The sequence below is a fragment of the Lissotriton vulgaris genome, chromosome 12, assembly GCF_964263255.1.
Source record: "Lissotriton vulgaris chromosome 12, aLisVul1.2, whole genome shotgun sequence".
Classification (NCBI taxonomy): Eukaryota; Metazoa; Chordata; class Amphibia; order Caudata; family Salamandridae; genus Lissotriton; species Lissotriton vulgaris.
Window position 1 is genome coordinate 784,482,762 of NC_141700.1, and position 26,825 is coordinate 784,509,586.

At 46.3% G+C, this 26,825-nt stretch overlaps 1 protein-coding gene across 3 annotated transcripts in view; it reads right to left on the bottom strand.

The window, feature by feature from the left end:
• Window positions 1–6,142, bottom strand: part of LOC147678715 (phospholipid scramblase 3-like) — a 121,355-nt gene extending 115,213 nt beyond the window's left edge. For 2 of the 3 annotated variants that reach the window (XR_015302494.1, XR_015302493.1), the window contains exon 1: window positions 6,001–6,142. The gene's annotated coding sequence lies outside the window, so the exon portion shown is untranslated. The remainder of the gene's footprint in view (window positions 1–6,000) is intronic. The other variant, XM_086946172.1, reaches the window with a different exon arrangement.
• Window positions 6,143–26,825: the final 20,683 nt, after the last annotated feature.

The window sequence follows — 26,825 nt, forward strand, 5'->3', positions numbered from 1 at the left end:
ACAGGGCCTACTAGGAGCACTTGCACTTTGGCACTGATCAGCAGTGGCATAGTGCCCAAAGCATATAAACCAGCAAAACGTAATCCAGCATAGAGTCAAAAACCTAGGAGGTAGAGATCAAAAAGTCAGGGGAAACCACGCCCAGGATGCCAGGTCTAGCACGTGTCCCCTCCAGCTGAAAGTGAGGGGAACTACCCAACCCCTTTGGAGTTCTCATCACTAAGGCGGAAAAATCTGGACAGACCGTCAGCATTGGCGTGTTCTGTGCCAGGGCGGTGTTCCACCGTAAAGTCCATTCCCTGTAGGGAGATTGACCACCTCAACAGTTTTGGGTTCTCCCCCTCATCTGCATTAACCATCTGAGGGGCCTGTGGTCTGTCTGAACCCGGAAGCGAGTCCCAAATAAATAGGGTCTTAGCTTCTTCAGCGCCCAGACCACGGCAAAAGCTTCCCTTTCAATTGTGCTCCACCTCTGTTCCCGGGGGAGTAGCCTCCTACTAATGAAGACTACAGGTTGGTCCCAGCCCTCGTCATTCAGTTGGGAGAGCACTGCTCCCACACCATGCTCTGAAGCGTCTGTCTGCACTACAAATTCCTTGGAGAAATCAGGTGCCCTAAGCACGGGGGCGGTGCACTTGGCAGTTTTTAGGGCTTCAAATGCGGTCTGATAAGCATCAGTCCAAATCACCCTTTTAGGCTGTTTGTTAGAGGTCAGCCCTGTCAAGGGGGCCACAATGGTGCTATACCCTTTGACAAACCTCCTGCAATACCCGGTGAGGCCCAAGAAGGGTCTCACCTCTGTCTGGGTCTTGGGGGGCTCCCAATCCAAAATGGTATCAATCTTTGCCTGTAGGGGCGCCACCTGGCCGCTCCCTACCTGGTGTCCCAAGTACACCACAGATCCCTGCCCTATCTGGCACTTACTGGCCTGGATAGTGAGGCCTGCATTTTGCAGAGCTTTCAACACTTCCCAGAGGTGTTGCAGGTGTTCCTCCCAAATGGAGCTGAACACAGCAATGTCATCCAGGTATGCGGCGCTGAATTGCTCCAGTCCGGACAGTACCTGGTTGACCAGCTGCTGGAAGGTGGCAGGGGCATTTTTCAAACCAAAGGGCATGACTCTGAACTGGAAGTGCCCCTCTGGTGTTGAAAACGCCGACCTCTCCTTTGCCCCCTCAGTTAAGGCACTCTGCCAGTACCCAGAAGTCAAATCAAATGTACTGAGATGCCTGGCAGCCCCCAGCCGATCCACAAGCTCATCAGCTCGGGGGATGGGGTGTGCATCAGTCTTAGTGACCGAATTGAGCCCACGGTAGTCCACACAAAACCTGAGTTCTGGGGTGGCACCGGGCGCAGCAGCCTTTGGTACTAAGACCACCGGACTAGCCCACGGGCTGCTGGATGGCTCAATCACCCCTAGCTGGCCTCACACACCTGCTACAAAGCGCCTGGATACCCCCATTAGTAATTAGCTCACTTTAAAACACCAATAAAATAACACAACAGGCACAGAAATAGGTACAGGTTTGAAGTGTAGTAGAAAAAGATAAAGCTAGGGAGAAGGAAATTAATATAGAGAGGAGTGCAGTACTCCAAGGAGTGAAATAGAGAGGGGTTATGTAGATAAAGAGATGAATAAGAGAGCACTAAAGGCATTGGAGGTAGATATAGACAGGGAGACTTGAGGAGTAACAAAGCGATGCAAGGTGGAGAACGATTAAAGTGAGAAGAGGTAGAGAAAAATGAGTTAGGTAATGAGAGTAGTGGGAAACAGAAAAAGGTAGCGAGAGAGGTCAAAGGAGGAAAGAGAAATGTGTTGCTTCATTTTTGACCGCTTCAATAACTCCGAGGGCATATGCGCCCAGTTCAACGCATATGTTACAGAACCTGTCCCAAAGAATCACAATCTTCTGGTACACCAGTATTGGCATGGAAAGCTCTCAGTGTTCAGAATTAGAAAATTGTGTACTAGCTGTTTTGGCATTGCCTGTTTCCGTGCCAGTGTTGAGAGAGCCTGTTAGCAGATAAAAGTTTACATTGGAAGGAAAGAGTGACTCCCTGAAGAAATATTGTATGGTGTACTACAATAGTTTTGATTAGTAAAAATGTATTTGGACCTCAAATACACTGTCTATATACCATGCACGATCAGTGGAGAAGCAAGCAATAATAAAAGCAAAACATTCCATAAAGACAGAAAAAACACTTTCTGTGTTTTTAATGGTGCGGAAATGAGTAACAACTGATAACCACTGTTTTTCAGGAACTGAAATCACTTGAAAACACTGAAAACCCTCACTAGAATTTACCAAAAATTGGAACTGAAAACAGGAAAGCCTAATTATACATTACAAGTTAATTGCCACCAACTGCCTGACAATGTGAGGGTTCAGGCTGGGAAGGCCAGCCCGGCACTCTAAGGGGCAGATTTTTTTTAACTCAAAATATTGCACTAACCAAAGTAGCATTATTGAATTACAGAAGGCAAAGAAAGACGATCAGGGCAATATTTATTAAAACTGACCTGATGTTGCTCACTACCCCTTTGCTGGTACAAAACATGCTGACTAGCACCAAGCACACCCTTTGCACCATTGTGCAGAATCGTACGAGTACTATTTTGCGTAAGTTTTTTTCCTGGAAACTTTGTATGTAAAATTCAATGCCTAGAATATTTCTTACATTTTTCCACACATTGTATGTGTGCTGGTCAGTGCTCCATACATGCAATGTATGGAATGTCTCCAAAAACTAAAACATTTCTCCATGTTAGTGCCTACTTCAAGGAGGTGTTTTTTTTAACGCAAAGCCCATCTTGCTGTCTTAGTAGATCAGGCATGCGTCAAACTATGGGTGCTTACGCTTATCCACCCAAGTTACACTCAGGTAACACTACCATCAGGCACAGTGGTGCAAAGTGCTATCTGTGCTTGAAAAAGGGTACCTTTCCAGCACTAAAAAACGTTCTCACTTCAATGTATAGGCTACGTTTGCGCTCTTTTGTGTCACTTTACGTGACTTTGCCTTGGAGCAAACCCTTTGTGTGACTTTGTACTGGTGCTAATGTGGCCCTACGTTTCTGTTAAGCATGCTTGGCTGTATAATTAAAAAAATAAGCTGTTCTTTTATGAGCAACATTATTGTGGTAGAAATTAGGACAGGCCCGCTCACTTTACTGGGGGGCTCCTTAGACGGAGGGTATTCTGGGAAATTGGCCACTTTGGCGTTTTCGTTCTGTTAGCTTAATATTATTCTCAAACCCATTGTATAATATTGTATTGTTTTGATGTATATATGTAATTATTGTTGTTTATTATTGTGCAGTGTATGAATTTGTTTCGTCTTGTTGGTTGGTGTGTATGGATTTTATGAGTGTTCTATTTTGCAGTGTGTTGTATTATTGTGTTTAGTGGGCTTTTCTTTTCTGTGTATCAATCATGTGTTATTATTTAAATGAATATAATTATATACATGAAAGATGGAGTAATTAATTTAGATACATGCTGTATTAATAATAACATATATATATTTTTTTTTATAAGAATGTTATAAATGTATTGTTTGGAGGACAACTATTGACTCATTTTGTATTTGTTACTGTATATTTAACCCGTTTACTGCTTCGTACGTTCAGCGCCAGTGCTACACGTTCGAAGAAACTGGTGCGGCTGCGTCGGCCGTTGGACGTGCGCAGCACCAGGGAGGTAGCTCGGCCGACGGCAGCAGCGATAGGGTTAAATAAGAAAGGGGGGGGGGGTTGGCAATTGGACACTTTGTTCATTTCTTAAAGAAGTATCTGCTGGGTGGCAAATACTCTGGGTGCTTTATTCTGAGGGAGAGTGAGTAATAACAGACTGCTATGTGCCCAGGAGTACGCAATTTAGAAGCTGGGATTCCAAGATAGGCCTACTAATTTTGAGGCATGAATCTTTGCCACATCCCCTTCCTACGCCTACTCTCCACAAGGGACCCCCAGAGCTGCTCAAAGCGGACAGTTTACTGAAACCCATAAACTGTGAACCTGTTCCTCATACTCCTTCATCCATCACACTGCTAAGCGCTGCGCATAACACAATAAAACACCCCTCAGTGGCCCTCACACAACATGGATAGACTTCCCACAGGAGAACAAAGCAAAGACATAACACTTCCAACCACACACCCTACCAGTTGTAGCATACTAGTCACGCAGGCCAGCGCTTCAGCATACCACATAGGGGAGGTAGGCGCTAAATAAATGTTGAAATACAATGCATTCCTTTCCGTGGGTAGGGAATAAGCGAGCAGGGCAGTAGTCATTAGTCTGGCCACAGTATTCCGAGAAACCTGTCTCTCCAAACACAATGGATACTTTTATTTTTATATATGTCCTATTGTTTTTCGTCATATTTACAGGTCTGGCTTGGACATATACACAAAGTTTTGAAAACATACATTTGCGCGTTAGTGCAACGGGTTAGGATTCTCTGGTACTAGAGAAGTAGAGATATTTAAGGCTCATTATTATGGGCGCACCCAGAACACTACCCATCTTTCCATCTACCCAGGCACGTGCTTCTGGGGGCACAATTTTAAATTAAACAATTAATAATACAGTGTGAACCCCGCGTCGTTCCCACAAAGTGCCTCGAAGTGGTTCGGCACTCGCACACCGCTGGGTCTAGTAGTTGTTGAACACTAGTGAGCTGCTGCTCGGGCTTTGCTTCTCATGTGTCACTGCCTCGGGCCAATGTACACAATACTGCTTTTGTTTGTGTCCTTGGCACACCCACGGGCACAACAAAAACCTTTTCACCAGAGCAGGAGGTTTGTGTAACATAATAACGGAAGCTCGGGTAACAGTTTAACACTGATACCGAACATAAATACACACAATATGCGTACCACAAAAAGCATGAATATCGCATCTTTTTTTGCCACATATTGCCTTTGCAACACCCACATTGGGGTGTGGTGGTGGGGGGAGAGGGAGAGAGAGAGAGGGAGAGAGAGAGAGGGGGGAGAGAGAGAGAGAGAGGGGGGAGAGAGATAGAGAGAGAGAGAGAGAGAGGGGGGAGAGAGATAGAGAGAGAGAGAGAGGGGAGAGAGATATAAAGAGAGAGAGAAAGAGATAAAGAGAAAAAGAGAGAGAAAGAGATAAAGAGAGATAAAGAGAGAAAGAGAGAGAAAGAGAGAGAGAGAGACAGAGAGAAAAAGAGACAGAGAAAAAAGAGAGAGAGAGAGAAAGAGATAAAGAGAAAAAGAGAGAGAGAAAGAGATAAAGAGAGAGAAAGAGATAGAGAAAAAGAGAGACAGAGAGACAGAGAGAGAGAGAGAGAGAGAGAGAGATTGTTTTCACCAGGGAGTTTTAAATATTGCCTCAGTCAAGAACACATATACTTTCGTCTCTGTTTTTAAAAGTCTTAAAACATTGTTATTTTTCAAAATACTGTTTTTAAGCACCCCTCACAACCCGCACTCCCTTTCCTTTCCACCGCCTCTTGGCGCAGCTTCTCATGCAATGGTTAACATGCCATGAAGCCAGTGTGAGCGTCTGAATATCTGAAGCCCACACCCCCAGGCATGCTGACCAAGCGCCGCCCCTGGCAACACCCTGAACTGCCAAGTCTGTTAAAATAATATAGAGCGCCTGCCCATACAAAACGAAGGGTGAGGGCAGGTCACAGGTGGACCCGTGCGGTGAGTCAGCCTGGCTTATTAGGCAACACAACAATGCATTCTGGGACATGTAGTTCCACTGTTCAACAATTTAAGTATGGGTTCAAAACTCAGAATGCAAAGTGCTCTAAACGAAAGGGCCAGGCAATGAGGGACCTTGGCTGATTTCAGCATTTACTACGCCTGCCCCTTAAAGTTACTTTGTAAACTCCCCCCCTCCCTTTGAAGAACTACACTGTTGCTTCTGCCAGCTCCTCCAGAACAGAGCCAGAGGCGCCCTCCAGGGGAGGGGTGGGTACAGGCGCTAGCCACGCCCTGCCCGTCGGGGGTCTCAACACTCACCCGAGCCTCAGCAGCCCCAGTCCAGCAGCTTCCAGGAGTCCACCTAAATGTAAACAATCCGGCTCCGCCCACACAACGACGCGGACGGGTTAGGCAGCTGACCCAGGGAGGGGGCGCGTCCGCCTCGATCGAAGCCGTCGCGACGTCTGCAGCGTCGGGCGCCGCCCTTATGATAAATTCAGGTTCCGGTGGGGCTCAGCGTCGTACGCATGCGCAGCTGGATGATGACGGATGAGGAGAGGAGAGTTGTGAAATAATCACAACAAGCCCTGTGTGTTGACTCTGTGTAGTGATAGTTAATTTAATTTAATTTTTATTTATTTATGCAATTTTATATAGCGCGGACTTTACCCGAAGGTGTCAGAGCGCTTCACAGAAGGACCAATAATGATATACAGGAACAAAATTCAAATGCCAACAATAAGTTACATGGATCAAAAGTGACACTAGTGAGCAACCAAAATACATGAGGTAGCAATCGGTGCATTACAGGAGAAAAAAGTGAAATGGGTGCAGGTTACAAAAATGTACAAAATACAAGTAGAAGCATAATACTGCAATAAAAGGCAGACACTCCATCACAAGAACAAACGTTACGTAGGCAATGGAGGCACTTGTGCAAGTACCTAAAACAAACAAAATGTGTGAGGTAGCAAACAGTGTGTTACAAAACAAAAGTGACGTGTGCAAGTTCCAAAAGGGTGCCATACACAGGTGTTGGGATAATACTAAACATTTAAACTACCAAAACACACTGGGGAGGAAGACCATAATCCTGGCCAAAAGACTTTCTAGTAATGGGAGGTCTTCCTTCAAACGAAGGCAAGGGTGTGAGTTAGACTTGTAGGTGTCTTTAGAGGAGGAGAACTTTAAGGTCCCGTTTGAAGGCCTGAGAGGAGGAGGTAGTTCGGAGCTGAGGCGGGAGTGAGTTCCAGATTCTAACTGCGTTGCCTGAAAAGGATTGGGCCATCGATCTTTCCTTCTTGAAAGTGGGGGGTTCAAGCAGAAGATTTTCCGCATTCGGAGATGGTCTAGAGCCTCCAGAGAGTTTCAATTTATTCGACAGGTAGCGAGGAGAGGAGGAGTGCAAGGCTTTGTGGGTGATACAGGCAGTCTTGTAGATAGCTCTAGCCTCGATGGGAAGCTAACGCAGGGAGGATAGCAGCGGTGTGATGTGGTCGCTTCTTTTAGCCCCATAGATGAAACGGGCTGCTGAGTGTAGGACCGATTTCAGGGGGGATAGGTGGGATTTGGGGAGGCCAGTAAGAAGAGAATTGCAGTAGTCCAGTCTGGAGAGGACCAGCGATTGCACCAGTGTTTTCACCCCTTCCATGCTGATGACGAACCCCAGCCGTCATGCACTACGGTGCTCGTGTGCTGATGACGGCTGGGGTTCGTCACGGCCCGCCCCTGTTCGTGTTGTTTACAGCACACCAGGGGAATCGCGGCCGCATGGAAGGGTTAAGGTCATGCTCAGGAAAAACGCGACAAATTCCCCAAAGAAGTCGCAGTTGGTATCGTGCAGACTTTGCAATGGAATTGATGTGAGGGATTAGATTAAGATTCTTGTCGAGTAAGAAACCAAGGGATTTTGCACTTTCAACAAGGATATGCTTATTGTTGAGTAGATTAGTCTGATCCATCCAAGATTGAACCGGGGGAGGGGAAAGTGAGGAGAAGAGGAGGAGGAATTCAGTTTTGGAGGGATTCAGAATCAGTTGATGAGTTGACATCCAGTTTTGAATGGAGTCGAGAGTTGAGCTACGGATAGTGAGATCGTGGGTGGAGGCAACTTTGAGGTAGATTTGAGTGTCATCTGCGTAGAGGTGATAGTTGAACCCAGATTTACTTAGGAGATTTCCCAGGGGTTCTAGGTAGAGGTTGAACAAAGTAGGTGCAAGTATAGAGCCTTGAGGAACCCCTTGACCTACCGCCAGAGGAGATGAAAGGCTGTTCGCTATTTTGATCATTTGGGATCTATCTGAGAGGAAGGAAGCAAACCATTTAAGCACATTACCCTCCATGCCCATTCTCTGTTGCAGAGTATTGAGGAGAGTGTCGTGGTTGACAGTGTCAAAGGCTGCAGAGAGGTTCAGGAGAATAAGGAGACAGGACCCCCCGAGTCGAGTATCCTCAGCGCGTCATCAATCACTTGCAATAGGGCTGTTTCAGTGCTGCAGTTTTGGATGAAGCCGGACTGATATTTGTCAAGAAGATCATTGTCCTTGATATAACGAGAGAGTTGTTTCGCTACACATCTTTCTGTGATCTTCGCAAGAAAGGGAAGGTTAGTGATGGGGCGGTAGGTATTGAGGTCATTCGCATCAGCAGAGGGTTTTTTGAGCAGAGTGGTGACCAGCCCTGTTTTGAAGGAGACAGGAAGGGAGCCTTGGCAGAGGGAGAGGTTGACCAGAGTGGTCCAATAGGACAGTGAATGGGAATAGAAGTCGATAGCAATGGCACTAGCGATGGGGAAGAGAGTGGTTGGAGGGCTTTGTTTCGAGGATGCATTTGAGGAGGGTATCTTCAGAGATGAGGTCAAAGTTCTGCCAAACGGCTAAGGATTTGCGCTCCTCAGGAGGGGTAGGGTGAGCTACCCGAGCCACAAGGGATTTCACTTTTTCGTCAAAGAATAGAGCAAGGTCCGTTGCTTTCTTGGTAGAGTCCTCCAGCTTGGAGGTTGGGGGAGAGTGGTTAGGAATCTTGATGAGATCGAATAGTTTTTTGGGTCTATTTTTGGCAGAGTCAAGGAGGGTTCTGAAGTGCGACGCTTTCCCAAGGAAGATGTTCTTATGGTATTTGGATCTTGCAGAACGAAGCGTGGCTAAGTTATTGGTGGAGGGCGCTTGCCTCCATTGTTTCTCCAGGTATCTTAGCTGCTTCCTTTCTTCATAGAGGGATTTGTTGTACCAAGGTGCTGAAGGAGTGGGCCTAGCCTTTTTGCTTTGGAGAGGAGCGACCTTATTGATTTCGACTGCAAGGACTGTGAGGCTTTGGGAGGTGAGTACGTCAACATCTAGGTTCGGGTCTAGCTTTGGAAGTGATAACAAGGATGATTCACAGAAGGAACCAATGTCAATATTTTTAACATCACGGAACCAAGAGGTAGCCCTCTTAGGTTGGCCAAGAGTTATAGAGTGTGAAAGGTGAAGAGAAAATGGGATGAGGAGGTGGTCAGACCAGTCAAAATGAATAGGGGTAGCGATAGAGAGCCTGTCTGCTTTGGAGATAACAAGGTCCAGGATTAAGCCCTTAGAGTGTGTTGACTGTGTGCAGTGTTGTATAAGATCGTTTGCAGAGAGGAAGGTGGCAAGCGAGCTCGCAGAGGAGTCTTGCGGTGAGCCCCAATGGAGATTGAAGTCCCCCACAAAGGTCTGATTGTCACTTTCCGAGTATTGGTCGCTGATGAAGTCAGTGAGTTCTTCCAAAAACGAAGGGTCGCTACCCGGTGGACGGTAAATGACTTGGAATCTCTGGGGTGAGCGACGGTGCAATTGGAGTTCAAGAGAAAGGCCTTCGAAATTCCAGAAATTGCTGAAAGGAAGAGCCTTCAATTGAAGGGAGTGTCTAAAGATGACTGCAATACCACCCCCAACGCCGTCGGTTCTGTCTTTCTTGAGTATAGAATAGCCTGTGGGTAGTAGGAGATCAAAGATAGCGTGTGAGGTGTTGTTGAACCAGGTCTCTGTGAGGAAAAGCATGTCAACCTTGTGAAGGGTGATGTTATCGGAGATTAGAAGTTTATGTCTTACTGCTGATCTGCAATTGTGGAGCAGACAGCCCAGCTCTGTCAAGACTGTTTTGGTGATGGGGTACTTGGGCTGTGCAGGGTGATTGGGATGTTGTACTTATACAGGGGTGCTCGGGAGGGTTTAGGTGGAAACTTTGTTCTGACAGAGGAGATGGTCGGAATAGAGTAGACAATAGGGTAATCGGGAGGTGCAGGATGAATAAGGGTGGCATTCGAAGGCTTGTGTGAGATAACCAAGTCTGCCGATGAGGGGTTGGGCTTAGTTATAGTGGGGTGAGGGGGCGAGGTGCAACTCGTGGGATGGTGCGGGTTATCCACAGGAATGGGGGTGTATGGAAAGGAGGGAAACTTGGAGCTTAAAAGTGAGATGGCACTTACAAGCTGGGAAATCAATGTGATCAGGGAGTCTAGCTTATTTTCCAGGGAGAATAGGGTAAAGCACGGGTTGTTGGGTGGTTGTAGGGAGACAGGAGGGGGTGGCATTGGAGGGGGAGGGCAGGGAGGGGTTGCGGTGGAGGAGGGGAGTAGCGGTGTAGGGTTCAAAAATGGGGAAAGGTGGAGGTTGAGAGTTGGAGTAGGGTTCAAAAGTGGGGAAAGGTGGAGGTTGAGAGTAGGAGTAGGTGCGTCAGAGGCGGAGGGGGGTTGTCTATGTTGGAGTTGCAGGAAGGAAAGGAATTAAGGACAGATTTAGGAGAAGATCGGTACGGATCCAGGCGGTATGGTAGAAGGAGAGGGGAGGATTGAGTGGAGTTATGTGAATGTGGGAGGTTAGGGAGGAAAAGAGGGGAGGTGGTCAAAGGGGTTCTGTCATCGATAGGAGGTGGCTGTAGGGGAACGGGCATCTGGCCTAGAGAGGGGGGTTGGGAGAAAGGGAAATTGAGGAAGGGGAGTGGTTCTGCTGTGCCCGAGGGAGGGAAGTGGAGAGGAATACCATGGTGGGAAAGGGGGTAGCACAGCATAGCTGGAGGTGAGGGTGGGAGGAGAGAGATGCAATGGGTAAGAGGGGAAATTGGGGCGAAAACCGTGGGGAGGAGGGGGAAGAGGAGAGGGGGGGATGGAGGAATAAGCTGAGCATAGGGAGGGTTAGCCTGGGTAGAGGGTTGGAGAAGAGCTGGACTCACAAGGGGGGTGACGGGTAGGAATATGGGTGAGGTGAGGAGATTGGGGAATCGTGAAGGTGTAGCTTGGGCAAGGAGCGTATTAGTTAAAGGTAAGGCTGAAGTGAAGAATGAGGGGGCAAACTGTGAACGGGGAGGAATAGGAGGGGGGTGGAGGGAAGGGGGCCTGCCTGTGATTCTCGAGGGTGCATCCTAATGGTGTGTAGGGGAGTCAGGGGAGGAGAGAGTGAGTAGTGGGTGTAGCTAGGTGAGGAGTTAGGAGAAAACCCAGTCACAGAGGAGGGGAGTAGGGAGGGGAAGAGATGGTCAAAGAGCGAAAGACAGGAGTCTTTGCCTTGTATCATGAAAGTACCGTTGTTATAGAGTGAGATAGTGAGGTGGCCATCAAAACGCACAGAGGGGGAGATTTTTAGTTGTTTGCCATGAGGGATGGAGGAGGAGGAGGTGACGTTAAGTGAATGATAAAAGCTTGTGGACCAAGAGGGGGTGTCGCGAGTGAAGAAGATGAAGTCGTTATTGAGCCTCCCAAGATGACTATTGTAAAATTGATCAACAAAAAGGGAATCAGGGAAACGTTCAATAGTGTTATGTTTCAATCGTTTTGCTGAGGCTTTAGTCTGGCCGGGAGGATAAATGATTTCAGACCCGATTCAGGCGGGAGACTACCGATTTTTCAAGCCAAAAATGGCTTTTTTTTAGCGGTCGCCCGCCTGAAATTGCATTTTTTACAACAGAAGTCAATAGGGAATTTTCATGTATTTTTAAATCTCCCACGTCCCTGTCCTAAAATGTTGGCATGTATGGTGATGTATGTAGTGATCCTCTGCCTGCTGCAGGCACCAGGTGTGTCTGCTCTCAGCTGGCCCACAGCTACATAGAGGGAGATGAATCAAAACGGGAAACAGAGCTGCCATTGGACAGAGAGACCCTTAATCTGATTTTCTGAAATATGACGCAGTTTCTTTCTCTCCTTTAGGAGGTCATGCACCAACGCACACACCCTTGTATCATACTGCCAGGCTGTGCATGGTCTGCCAAGCATAGGTTTTGTACTGGGGTGTTGAAAGGGGATCCTTCTAGTAGGGAAACAATGCTTTAAACCATGAACAATCCATCGCAAACACTCTATATCGAGAAGGTGAGCGGTTTTGGCACATTTGCGTCAAAACCACCAATCAAGTTCAAGTTCAAGTTCAAAAGACCTTTATTCGAATTTCATAAAATTCATAAAAGCACACAGTAAAATCATTCATTTGTACAATAAAAGCAAGTATAAAATCATGAGTTTTAAAAACTGAAGCATTTCTCATAAGACAATTAGACAATTATCAAGGGCTTTCCATAGTTTTGCGTACACATGTTATAATTCTCAAAAAAGTGCTAGTTCAGAAGATTAATTCATCTGTATCCAGGGACAATAACATTGAATAAGATTCCCCTAACAAAAGGGGTCTGTGTTTTCTAAAATACGGAGTTCAAAGCCAGTTAATATATTTTAGATAAAATTTACAGAAGAATAGAAAGTGCAAATCATTCTGTTTACTAATACCATCACATGGGCATGGATTGTAGTCATTTGTAACCACCAATCAAATCCCCTTGGTGTCACAGTACTAGAATACTCTGGCCATCCCTATAACACAAATCCTGATTTGCATTGCAATTTAAGTACCACCACAACACTTTGTGCAGGATTTGCGCTACAAAAGTAAACAAGCATTTGCAATGCAATAGGTCTTGCATTAACAAGAGTTTAAGCTATTGGCAATGCAATATCTTAAACTCTTGGAAATGTGCGACCTATTGCTTTGCAAATATTTCTTTTAATAGCGCCTATGCTATGCTTTCTCATTTATGGAGGCTGTGCCCCTTACTTTAGACAAGGCGCGTCTAAATAAAGAGGTGTGTCCTACATTAACTGCGGCATGGGGGCTTTGACAAAAAAAAGCATCTGGTTTGTCAAGATGATAGTTTTTTTTGGGTAAACGCATCCATGTTGCACTTTTGCTTTAATGTCAGCCACATACCTTTCTTTAGAAGCTGTTTGTGTAAAGAAAGAGGCATGGCCTCCATAAATGTGAAAACACCAAATAGGCGCTGGTTAACCAATTAAATAAATGAGTGCGGCCGCTAAGTACGGACCGTGCTGCTAAAATAAAGTTAAAAAATGCTGTCGCTTTAGTTAAAGCAGACTGCAATTAGTAAAAATGTAAATAAAAGTGCACAGCTGCTGGGAGATAGTGCTTGAATAGGGGAAGAACATTAAATAAAATAGTGTTCTCCGACCTTTAAAGCAGACCATGTAACAACAACAGTAAAAGGTCCTGTCGTTATGGCAGTTAACAAATGCAGACAAGGCGGTACCAAAGAGGGACTAACAAGCCTAATAACAACTCAGAAGCCAGCGTTTACGAAGGACAATGACACAAGCCAATTAAAAATATGTACTCCAATACTGCATGCCTCGCAGCAGCACATGCGCTGCCCAGGCTCAGCCTAAAAAGTAACGCAAATGACATTGTTGGGGCTAGGGGCAAACAGCAGCATCTCGGATCATTGGGCGCTCTGCTAGTCATCATGCCGGCTCAGGAATTACGGTGCCATGTGGACTCAGTCTCCTCCCCTCATTTAGGGATTATACTGCTTCACTTTATGAGCATAAGTAATTCTGCCTGGACTGCTGCCCTGGCTGTATTTTGGCATGGTGAGGTTGAGGTTCAGGTGGATTCAGATGTCTTCTTCAGGACACAGGGGAGGCTGCGGGACATGGATACATTTATGCAATGAGCCTGCGGAAGGTAGGTAAGTGTGTACTCCTGTGTGTGCCATCTATTTAGGATAACTCGCTCATTCATGAGGTTTATGTACTTTCCTGTGGCGTTGGATGGTGGGATTAATGAGAGCAAGAAGTAATCTTCTAAATCCCACCACCTTCCTCCTGCCTTCGACGCTCCAGAGTCCAGGGCAGGCATAAACGTTCCAATCCCAGGCATAGTGAGTTTTTATCCTCACAGACTCACACCGCAAAAAGTTTTTCTTACCTCACTGTTCTGGGGTTGGAAGGATATAGAGTCCATTACCTCTGGTTTATTTTACTTTTGCAGGATATTCCTGGCCCCCATGTTCACTGACCACTTGAAATCCCTGTTTGAAGATGCAATACAGGTCATATGGAACAAATGTTTTCCTTCTCCTCCGGTTCCTAAAATCAAAGATTGGAGGATGATGTGCCTCATCAGGAGGACTCGGCTGAAAAGTTTGTGGTGTGCCAGGTACTAGCAGAAATTCTACAGAAAGCTGAAGTTCTCAGGTGGATTTCCTGATGCTCTCAAGACTGACTCCCTTCTAGTCATGTTGTTGGGAGATACCAATGTGGTACCCCAAGATGCTGCTACTTCAGATCCAATTCAAATGCACCGGGCCAGGATGGCATTCCTGGTGATCTGTTCTGCGCTAGCCCTAAGCAATGGGCCAAGTTCTTCTCCCTCTTGACTAATGCCCTCCTCCTTGGGTCCCCAGTCCCAAGCTCATTGAGGGGGGCTGAAGTGATTCCTATTTACAAAAAGGGGCCAAGGGGTGACCCTGTCAACTATCGTCCGATCAGCTTGATCGACGCTGGTCAGAAGGTGGTTGGCAGAGTCCTTCTGGAAAAGATCCTCTCTTGGGCAGAGGAGAACAATATTATCTCCCCCTTCCAGGCGGGTTTTAGGGCCTGTACAAGCACTGTAGATCAGGCTTTCAGGCTGTTACTACTCCATTGGAAGACAGTCTTGATTAGTAAGGGCGGTTTGTACTTAGCCTTTATCGATCTGAAGACCGCGTTCGACCTGGTCCCCCGAGGGCGTCTGTGGGCTGTTCTTCATGAGATGGGGTTCCCTCTGCCCATTCTGAACCTGTTGGCCCGCATGCATGATGGAACGTACGCATGCATTCGGTGGGGCACGAAGGAGCAGATAACTACAAAAATCCCGGTGAACAGAGGTGTCCGCCAAGGATGCGTCTTGGCGCCGACCCTCTTTTCCTTATTTGTTAATGGGGTGGTTTCCTTTTTATCTGATATTGATGCTGACGCCCCTAGTTTGGCCGGTGTGAAAGTCCCCGCCATGCTTTTTGCTGATGATACGCTACTAGTCGCTAAAACGCCCATGGGGTTCCAAAAATTGCTGGATCGGTTCTGTGCTTTTTGTAATTTAAGGGGCTTGGTTATTAACACTTCTAAAACCAAGCTCCTTTATTTTAATCCCAGTAGGAAAGCCAATCACATGCTCACTCTTAATGAAGAGCCATTAGAGCGGGTCAAAATGTTTGACTATCTTGGGATTAGGATATCCGACCAACTTAAATGGAACCCTCACATTGAAAAAATGGCTCTAAACCACAAACGGGTTGTGGGCGTCATAGGCAGGGAGCATAGATCCTCAGTATCAAGACCCATAGCTCCTGCTTTAGAGATCTATTCTACAAAAGCAATAGGCAGTGCACTGTACGGAGCAGAGCTCTGGGGTTTTAATAATGTTGATTCCCTCGTAATGGCCGAGCACATATTTTATAAGGAGCTTTTGTCTGTCCCCAGGAGTACCCCAAGCAAACCCATTCAATACGATCTTGGACGCAGATCTATTGAAGATCTTATAATTCTGCGTCCGCTTCTCTATTGGGCCCGCCTGTGGCGCACACCAGAGCTAGAGAGCTACGCAGACGGCCTTAGAGAAGTCATGAACTTGCAGGGGTCTCACAAAATTGTCTGGCTCTCTAAAGTGAAGGAGCTCCTTATGGCCATTGGCCTGTGGGTCGTATGGGAGTCCGGTGCTTCAATATCTAAACTGGAGGTTAAGCGGGCATACTGGCTGTGGGTCGACGCCCAAGAATCTAGAGCGGATAATCTGGGTGGACTCACTGACGAGTTTCGTCTGCACAAGACAGTACCCTTGCTTGAACCCTATATGGATTTCATTAGAAAACCTAAAGATAGGGCCCTATATGTTCAGTTTAGAATGGGAACTCTACCAGCCCGTGAACGCACCTCTAAATGGAAACCCCCCCATCAGACGCTTGCCACCTGCCCACACTGCATCGCTGAACTGGAAACCATCCCACATGTCTTTTTTGTTTGCAGTGCTTATAATAAGCCCAGATCCAAATGGCTAAAACCAGTCTGTTGCCTACTTGAGACCAGAGGCTATGTCCCAGCGTTAAGAATTTTACAATCTGATCCTAATACTGTACTGGCCTGTGGGGTAGCTAAATTTCTTAGCTGGGCATGGGTGATCAGATCCAAAGTTATGTGATGAATTTTTCTCAGGCGATCCCCCGTTTTTTAATCAACTCAAAGCTGTAAATGGTTTAATGCTGTTTTATCTTGTCTTTTTAATTATTTATTAAGTGTTTTAACTAATAACATGAATTGTATTTTTATTGTTATGTGCTTTTAAGATATTTCTATATCAAAATAAAGCTTTGATACAATTCAGATGGAGGTAGAGGTTCCCAAAGCGGATTCACTCAGCTGCCATTTTTGCTTTACAAACGGAGTCTTTTGTGGCCTAACTTGCAGTCTCTGTTTCGTCATTTTCAGCTGTTGATAGTGGCCACTTAAAAAAGTGGAGCATTGTGGCTTTCAGCTTTAGGGAATAAAAAGGCATCTTCAACCTTCCTCAGACATGGTTTTGGATGCGTTGAGGGCAGGAGCCCTAACAGCTGTCTCTGCAGTGGTGATTTTCGGCAGCTAATGATGACATCCTGGAAAGCTTTTCCATTTCTTGGTCTGATGCCTTTTTTGGCTGGGCATTTCCTGAACTTGTGTAAGCTGGTGTTATTCTTTCAGCCCAAGTTTCCACCCTTGGCATGGAGGTGACGGTTTCCTTGATCACAGCATTTTACATTTTCTTCCAGAATCAATTTTCCGTCTGACCTCAAAGGTTCCTACCAGCCTTTCTGGACATACCTCTTTTACACAAGGAAAAAACGCTTTAGATTATCTACTGTTTCCTTCTCAAGGGCTGCTCCATTTCCTTCCTATAGGGCACCAACTCTTGGAATTAACCATAATTTGGGAGGATATTGTTGCAGGTGCTTGGATGTTGGCAGTGGTCCACAACCATAAATGTTTCTGGCACTCCCCCCCAACGTGGATGAAGATGATGTCCAGGCCTTCCAATCCGCTCAAGAAACATGCACTCCATCTGTGGATAAGGGTTGTCTTGTCTAGGAGCACTATCATAGAGACAGGATATTGTGATAAGAGAACCTAATTTCAGAGTGCATCAGTGACCACAACAAGCACTGGAGGACTAGACGGTGTCGGGAAGTTGGAGTGGGGGCAGAGCTTGTGCTATGATGGTGTAGGGGGTTGGGGGAGGCTTGGGCATTCACGTTCTTTCCTCGTTTTAGTTTTTGTGACTATTGTCATGCATTTTAAAGCCGGGTCTGATGGCTCAGTGGACCAATGCATCCACTGGAGGGACCTGTGTTCGACCTCATGTTCACAGGTTTAAATCCTGGCTGGCCCATTAAGCCTTTCAGCCGTCTGAGGTCGATAAAATGAGTACCATTGAGTTGGGTAACAATAAACATCTGTTATTCAGCACCAAGATACCCAAGGGTGAACGTGGGCTTTACAAATACATGTTATGTGTTATGCATTTATTATACACAAGGGAGAGCTCTCCTTCCTTTTTCCAGAGAGGTACTGAGAGCAGGGGCCATATTATGTATTATGGGGCAGTTTCCCTGTTTGCGCCATGCGCACCCTAAAACAGGTGTGTTGTAATTTAGCAGCGATTAGATTGAGCATTAGCGGAAGGCATCTTGTATTTAGAGACTATCTTGTCAATTTTGCGGGATCCATTTTGTATTTCTGGCAGCCATTTTGTTTGCCATGTGCTCACCATGTGCTCTGTCCTACCTTCCTGGTAACTGCTCTTGAAATCTGCCTAGAGACGAGATATATTTATCCTCTTCTGCTTTGCATATGCCCAGTAGAGCTTACAGCTGTCCCTGACTTGTAACTGTCAGGATGTGACCACCAGAATTAGCTTACTGTCAGCCCTTCCCACTTGTTGCTAGCACACTCTCTGTATGATCTTGTATGTATTTGAAACCAGCATTCTGTAACTTGTACCGCCTTCTTTTGAGCCACTGTGTGGGTATAAAAAACCAAGATCCTTCCAGTCAGTTTGCTACATCATACACTACCGAAGGGTGATGTGTGAATGTAGTTCCACCTCATGAGTTTTAATAAACTATGTCTTTTCTATTCCAGTTTCTGTGCCAACTTCTTTTTATTGGTCTAAGGACTCTGAGCATAGAAGGGCGAATCCCTTTGACTGGTAGGCCTGGCTGAGGCTTGCTACTACAGGTGTGCCGGGCGCAAACAGAGAAAGTGCGCCCTATTACATAGAATGCACTGCCCCCAGGGCAGCAGCAAACAGGCAAGCGCATTTCAGTGAGTCCTGAGTTTTTGGGATCCTCAAACCAGGGCTTAGAACACTGTCCTCCCAGTTGCCTCCACTGTCAGGATTTCTCTTCAATGGTACTTGATAAAGGCTCATCTCACCGGCGTGGTGAAGCTGCAGTCTTCTTTCCCCATTGTTTTGACTACCGACACCAGGCGCAATGGTGCCACATTTACCATGTCCTTTGACAAGGGGCTGTGATCACTGCTAGAGATTGGTGTTACTCAAATTACCGGTAACAGACAGAGGTTGGGATAGATATTCTGTGTTCTCTCTTCTCTGCTTCCCAGATATCCCATGTGCTTGTATCACCACTATTTTAACACAATCATTGCCAGATGTGTTGATTCCCAGAGTTGGAGTTGTAGGACTCCCTGAAGTGACCCAGCCTGCTGGCTCCAAATTATACTAGGTGTGCTGGTAGTACTTTATGTGCGAGACTCGACCGTGTGCATTGCCTCATCTCAAGCCAAGGGTGGGCCCTTTCCAATCAGCTCATTGTTTTAGCTGTTGAACAAGGTTATGTGAAAGTAAGGTAAGAGGAAAGCCTTTTATAGCTCTCCACTACTATGAATCTAGAACTGAAGACTCACAAGAGCCAAATTGGGTAATGGCATAGAAAAAAAGCATTTGCAATGCAATAGGTCTCGTATTTGCGAAATGTTAAGCTATTGATATTTTAAATGAATATACCTTTTATTTATCTGTTTTGATAATTAACACATAAATAAAAGGCATTGTCATTTACAATGCCATTAGCTCATACTCTTGGACATGCAAGACCTGTTTCATTTCAGAGAAGCGGCCGCCATTGTCCCGGGCTGCTTGGAAAATGAAAGCGTGCATGGCATGCTGAATGTTGCAGGAAAGCTTGTCGTACCTGCAGTAGGAGAAACTCATTAATGAAAATAGTCCTTACAGACTAAATAAGACATACCGTGTAAGAACAGAAGTAAAAGGGCCAGTCCTCATAGGATGTTACAAATGAACACAAGGTGGTACTAAGGAGGGACTATCAAGCCTATTAACGAATCAGAAACTAGCGTTTACAAAGGACAGTGACACAAGCCAATGAAAAATGTGGGTGGAGAATGGACAGAGATTCCAGTCCATATTCTAATACAGAATGCCTCGTAGAGAAGTGCATGCGCTGCGGAGGCTTGACCTAAAAATGTATATATTTATGGACCAAGACGAATGATTTAAGGGCATTCCCCAGAGACTACTATTGCATAACAGAGATTTTGCATCTTTAGTGGTTCCACAACCAATGAATTTAATTCAGTAGCATAATTCTATTCTTAAGGACAGAAATACCCTAAAAATGATAATGCTCCAGTCGTGTCTGTTCCAAGACACCCCGTCCTCTCATGGTAACAACCATAGTGAATGCGTGAGTGCCCATCAGAATGGATTGTTGTTAATGGAAAGTGCTATAGAACATATGAACTGCTTCGGCCCTGCATAGGTAGCCCTGACCCAACTGAGGCGATGACAGGAAAAGCTACAAAGGAGCTTGTGGATACTAACCCTCCTGGTGAAGGGGTCCTCCTCCAGAATCTCCGCCATTGGCAGTCCGTTGTAATAAATTGCAAGATCCTGTTACCTGAAATTTTAGATTTGAAATCTATGGTTTGTGATTCATGGGAGACTGCTAAAACAATGAGGGGAGGGGGGTGGGGGGGGGGTGGGTGGGGGTGGTTTGATGTAAAAAATGTTAAGGCCCAAAAATACTGAGTGACATGCCGCAAGCTTAATGAACTCCATCAGCGTTCGAGTATCTGAAATTGCATGAGGGGATGTCACCCGTTGTAGAGGATTGTGGATTGACTAAAGACCTAACTGCTTCTAACTCTGACTGTAAATGGTGCATCAGCACCCGCTCTACTGTCCACGCTTAGGCGGAAAAGTCAAACAGCAATTGCTTTCAGCTGTTGAAGATTGCGGTTCCCTAAATAATGTAATGAAAATTTGCAAAATGTAAAAGTTTGGTTGTGGGTTGTGTTCTCGATGCAGATGTCCTTCCATTAATAACGGTCTCTAGGTGGTGAACAGCTTCGACTACTTGGGCTTCAGATTTGAAAAATACAGCCATCCAGTCAGTCAGTCAGTCAAAACACTTTTATTCGATTAATTAAAATCATAAAAAGACACAGATACAAACAATTCATAGCAAATATACCATAAATAATGCCAGCCATCCAGTCAAATGCCACGTACGAGCTTTGGCGGTACAACTGTAAGATGCAGAAAAGTCCAACCTATGCATCTCTGCCAGTTCACTGCATTAGAGTATACGCAAAAACAATATGTAGCACTGAATTATCGAGCCATATTAAATAGATTTTTTATATTTATACCAAAATCCCTTTATGAGGGGGATTCCTAATCTCAAAACCTCTCCATCTTTTAAGGGCTAAGATATGAGTGAGCAACATAGCTAACTCTGTAGCTTTTAATCCAACTGTGTTCCAGATCAGTCTATGGGAAAGAACCTCTTCGAATAATTAACAGTGCAGGCTTAGGACTAGGACTTATTAACTCATGAGATGGTCATTCAACTCCGTGGAGCTCCTTGGGTGGCACACATACGAATGACACTAATTAAATGCCTGATTGGCGACCTGATCGGACGCGCAGCCTTCAGCTCCGCCGGCCCCGGAGTCCCGCACCATCATCCTGCTAACTTCGCTTACCAGCTTCTGTCCTGAAAGGTGCGGGAAACGGAGCTGTCGCCACCGGTGGTCCGCCGACCTCTCCATTCGCCCGGACTCGTCAGCTACTGGCTGATTTGCCCCGGCCCGGGCACCAGCTCGCACTGCAACGAGCCCAGACCCCACGCAACATCACAGCCGATCCGCTGCAGGGGTGGCGCGACTGGACGGCGCTTCCTCGCAGGAGCGCGGCCTCGGCGCTGCCTGCCGCTGGTGGAAGCTGTGCACGCTCCGGGCAGTGTGGTGACAGGGGGAAGTCGTGTCTCCCGGCGAGTCCTTTGTTCCCGGCCTCCATGTTTCTGCTCCGCTCTCCTCGTCCCTCTGGCCGCTGATTGCAACCCCCACTGGACACTGCTTGCCACATTGCCTTGCTACGGGCCCGCAGGCACTTCCCCTGACCCGGCGGTCTATCGCATGTCCCGGGATGGCTCCGGTAGCAGCATCGCGCCCCGTGATTTCCCCCGTCCCCCACCTCACATCACCTCGTTGGGGAAACGACAAGATGGCGATGCCGGCGGCTCGCCTTGCAGCGGAACCCTATGCAGACTCCCCACGAAACAGCGAGCATATCGATCCTGGGGGGGCCGGGGCACGTTCTCCCCATGAGCATGTGGACAAGAGGATACTTCAGCCTGACTTCACCCTTGGGGATGTGCTGGTGGCCCTGGGTGAGTTGATATCGGCGATGAAGGTCACTTCTACCGAACTGGGGGCACGGTTTGATGCTTGCGCCCCAACATGCAGGCAGGAGCGGGGACTTTGTTTCTCACAGGGCTCCAGACAGGAGCTGTCACAGCCAACTGCCACAACGTTTCCTCGAAGGGATACAGTGGAGGTAACAGTTGCTACATCTGTGGAGGGTGGCGGATTGTTGCCATTTTACAGCTCGGTCGTCGCTACAGTGTCTCCCCCTCGCTCCGAGCTCAACTTTGCACTACTGACTGCGACGTGGAAGAGTCGGCTGCCTGTGGACTGCCTTCCAGGTTTTTTCTCTGCATTATTGTCAAGACCTTGGAATGCTCTGCTTTGTGACTTTGTGGGCCCGGACACGCCAGTGGGAACTACTACCGAGGGACAACTGTATCCTGGGAGCGGACGCCATTCCTTCTTTGTCTGCGCACCGCCCCCCTCCTTAGGGCGGCCATTTTCCATCGTCTTCCCGGCCCGCACTGGACTATCACGTAGGAGGGGTGAGGGGCCGTGTCCCAAAACGGGCCAGGGCTAGGAGAATTTTTTTATGGTTAAATTGCCGGGCGGATGGGTGGAGACTTGGTGGATACTGATTTTGACTGATTCTTACGGACTGTTCATTGACTCGCCCTGCCTGATCTACTGTTATTGCTTTGCTTGTATTGTTGTTGGGGCGGGAATGTTTCTTAGGCCGGCGGAGTCTGCATGCACATATGACTGGTCCTCCTCCCGGTTTCGCTCTTGTAGGAGTCTAGGGATGGGTTTCTGTTCCTACTCCCCCTGTCAAAGGAAACTTTTTTACTTTCACTTTCCCCTTTACTTTTCTTCTTCCTCCTTTCTCTTTTCTTGCTATATTTCGGGTTTTTTGGGGCGACAGACACTCTGCTAGGGGGGGGGGGGCAGGCCATAGCCTCTGCATGTGTGTAGGGTGGGGGGTTACTTTATGATTCAAGGGTTTTTTTCTATGGTGCCTTTCTTTGTCCTTTTTATGTTTTTTCCTTTTTCTTTGGTCTGTGTTAGGCGTATTGGGGGATGGGTGGTGGCACAAATGTTTAGGGGGTGTTGCGATAATTTTTTTGGTGACATGACTCGTTTGTGACCCTCCTCTGGTCGGGACTTGCATGTTATGCTTCGAACTGTTTGGTGCTGTTGTTACTCGGCGAGTCCCACCTGCATGGACCTCGTTCTTTTATTTTTATCTTTTATTAGTTTATGCTCGAAGTAATATGTCCTGATCTTAACAGCTGCGTAAAAAGTTTAAAATTAACCTACATTGCTCCTGTGCCTGGGTACTATGGTGCTTCTTGATCTATGCCTTACTTCTCACCTATTGCTCTGCTGCGTTACCCTGTCATTATATTGCATGCACTAGTGCGTCATAAGAGTTCGTGGCCGGCCGGACGGTTGTAGGCCCGTATATGTACTGACTTTGTGCACAATAAAGGTTTTCAAAAAAAAAAAAAAAAAATGCCTGATTGGGCAAACTGCAATTTTTTATTGCGGAGCTATGGCCAGAACCATCGCCCAAGTGCAGACGGGGAGAACTGTTGCTGAATATTTCGAGAAACTCTATGGAGAACCAATCATTCAAGGTGTTGTGCAGCAAGGCAAAAGTTCCTCACTCCCAAAAGAGCCTCCTGAGCTTCCCAAGAGCAAATTGACTTTTGATCAGACCCTACTCTCTGGGAAACAACCTTTACCACAAAGCTGTAACCCTGCATGCCTTTACCATGCAGGCTTTACCACCCATCCGAGATGCGACACTACCATCCATGCCGTTACCATGCAAGTCTTCACAAAAAATATGCCTTTACAAAGCATGCAATTACAAATAATTTCGTTGTAAGGCATGAATGGTAAAGGCATATTTGTTGTAAAAGTTTTAAAGGTAAGTACAGGTAAGTATTAAATGTTTTAAATGTTCGGGTTTTATATACACACACACACATATATATGTGTGTGTGTGTGTGTGTTTATATATATATATATATATATATATATATATATATATATATATATATATATATATACTAGCAACCCGCCCCAGCGTTGCCTGGGGGTAATGAGGCTTTAGGGCCAACCGCCCGCCTTGCCCCCCGCCCGCCCCGACCCCCTAACGCTCCTACATTGCCCCGAGTGGAGTGTGTTATCTTTCAGCCTCGTCGTCCTTCACCCACCAGCAGAGTGGCTCAGACCATGTCCCTATTTGAAATACCTGACAACCAGGATGTGACAGTTCATGAACGCAGAGACTGATGCTGCCTGGTTTTGTTCCATCGTTCCTGTTTTCACACAAGTGAAGGGGGGGGGGAGGGAGTGACGAAGAACTTACCTTTCCTTCTTCCTGCGAGACTGCATCACGCGCTGCCTGAGCTCCAGCTTGCTCCGGAGTCCTACTGCGTTGTAGGCAGCCTCGCTCCTCCTGCATTCTCCAGCGCCGCTCTTCCTGTTGCTTCCACGCCGCTCCTCCCCGCGCTCCCGATGTCATGACGCAGACGTCGCAGCCGGCGCTAGATGCAAGGGACTACTTTTATTTATTTAAACATTTTTAAAACAATGTATATTTTTTATTTTTAAATAGCCTATGTCCTTCTGCTTGCCCTGCGGTTTTCAATGATGTCTTTGTTGTTCGGATTGGTGGTGTACTTTTCGAGTTTACCTTGCCAAAAGGTGCAAGTTCTCTCTTTATAATAGTAGTATATATATATATATATATATATATATATATATATATATATATATATATATATATATATATATATATATATATATATATTTACTGAAAAAGCAAAGGTTACAGGGTCATTATAGTAAGAAAATAGAATTTTAAAAACTTTAGAAATTCACTGAAAAAATCCAAAGGTTACAGGGACATTATAGTTAAGCTCGGATATCTCTAGTACAAAACCAGTGAAATTCAGCAGTTATAGTTACCTGAGCTCGCTATAACTTACGTCCCTGCAATGCCCTGCTAATGACCTCACATATTACATCACTCATGACATGGTCAGTGACATCACTGATGACATCTCAAATGTGCAATCTCTCAATCCCTGCCCCCCTAACATATCTACGCAACACAAACACATTACGATTATCCTTGGAACAAGCAGTCTCTATGGACTGCACTATTTGTATAGAAGAAATAATTCTCCGGGAAGTCACCGGGACCTGATGGCTTCCCAGCTATCTTTTATAAAACCTTTTGCCAAATCCTCGCCCTAGTTTTGGCCAGGCTATTTAAATGGATTACTGGACCTCGATCAGTCCCACCCTCGATGTTAACAGTGGCTGTAGTGGTAATCGAGAGATTGCACAATGTAAAGTTCTTTATAGAAGTCTCTAAACTCAGAGGCAATATCTTTATCATCTATAATCTCTCTACCACCAGATGTAGGTAGAGATTGGTCGCCTGTCTCTGATTAGGTAACTTATTGGCCAGAAGCCATCCACACTTATCTCTCCCATGTAGAAAGAGTGCCACAGTTCAAGTGTTGCAAATTCATCTCTGTCTACATCTATACCCGCTAGCTGGGAAGGAGCCAACTTCAATTGAGACCACACACCTTCGGGGCTCCAGCTCTTTGGTGGATGTGTTCGAATTCCTTCACCTGTTGGGACAAGTGGTGTCTCTTTTCTTTGCGGGTCTTATTCTCTGCCGCAGATATTTCTATCAAATCCCCCCTAATGACGGATTCCAGTGCTTCTCAAAGTGTGGCCAGAGGTACCAGGGGTATCCTTTAATTCTAGATAGTTCTGTAGGGCCCGGGTAATCTGTGACACTGCTTCCGTGCGGTGTAAAAGGGTTTCTCATAATCGCCATTGCAGTGTTGGACGTTCTAACTGGGGGAGCTCTAGGGTGAGGGATACCGCTAAATGATCTGATATGGCTATGGGTTCTATTTCAGGTGCAGTTTTTAAACCATGTGTGTCTTTCATCCCTAATAAGAAGTCAAGTCAAGCATAAGATTTGTGAGCATGGAAAACATATGTATGGTCATGTGTGTGTTGGTGTAGTTCCTGCCAGATGTCTTGCAAACCCAAGTCTCGTAGTCTCTGTGCTGTTCTCTGAGCTAAAGCCCTCCTCTGATCGTGTCTGTGTGCAGTTCGTTTGACCACGGTATTAAAGACCAAGTTGAAGTCCCCCCCCCCCCCCCCCCCCCCGCGCATGAGAGTCTTCTGTTCTGGTGTGGACGTAATTTCGGATACCGCATTCCATATAAATTGTTCTTGACCCTCATTGGGAGCATATATAGAGCTCACTATGAAGGAGCTGCCCCCTTTAGTTATAATTGAGGCGAGGAGCCTACCCTTCAATTATGTGACTTTAGAACCTATTTTCCCACAAAAGGAATGATAGACTAGTATTGCCACTCCCGCAGACTTAGTTACAGCGGAAGAAAAGAACTGGCGGGGAAAGACTCAATAGAGAAGGCAGTGCCAGTCTCCAGTCAAAAGATGGGTCTCTTCCAGTAGACAGATGTCTGCCTCTGAGCGTTCAAGGCATGATAGAACCACTCGATGTTTGATCGAGTTGTTAAGACCCTTCACTTTTAATTTGGCGTTCCGGAATGTGGTGTGGATCATGGTTACCGGTGGTGTATAAAATGAGCATCAATATTCAGTGCCCCCAATACATTGGTCATATATTCATCTATTTCTCCTCCCAGTCTCCCCAAAGATGTATCTGCTCTGTAAAGAGCTAACTTCAAATATGAGTACAGTCCCCAATTAACAAAGATAGCGACAACTAATTACATAAAAACAAGAGCTATCAAGTCCGAAGCTGTCACATCAAACTTACAGTTCCTTTTGCAATGGTAACAGTGAGTCAATCATTTTGGCCTTCGTTCCCCACCTCCCTGCCCCCCCACCCAGCCCACTACCTCAGTGCTGAGCTTCGATGCCCTTCAGTCAGGACCATCTAGGGAACTACACCTTGGTTAGCCCACTCATCAGGGAGTCCAGCACTGCCTGCTGCTCCATTGCGATAGTCTCTGGGTTTGGTTGCAAGTCTCCAGGCATTGATTGCGTCATTGCCAGCGATTGGGCGATTGGGCATTGGTGGGTCTGGCGGTCCCGGTAGCTCCTTTGTTGT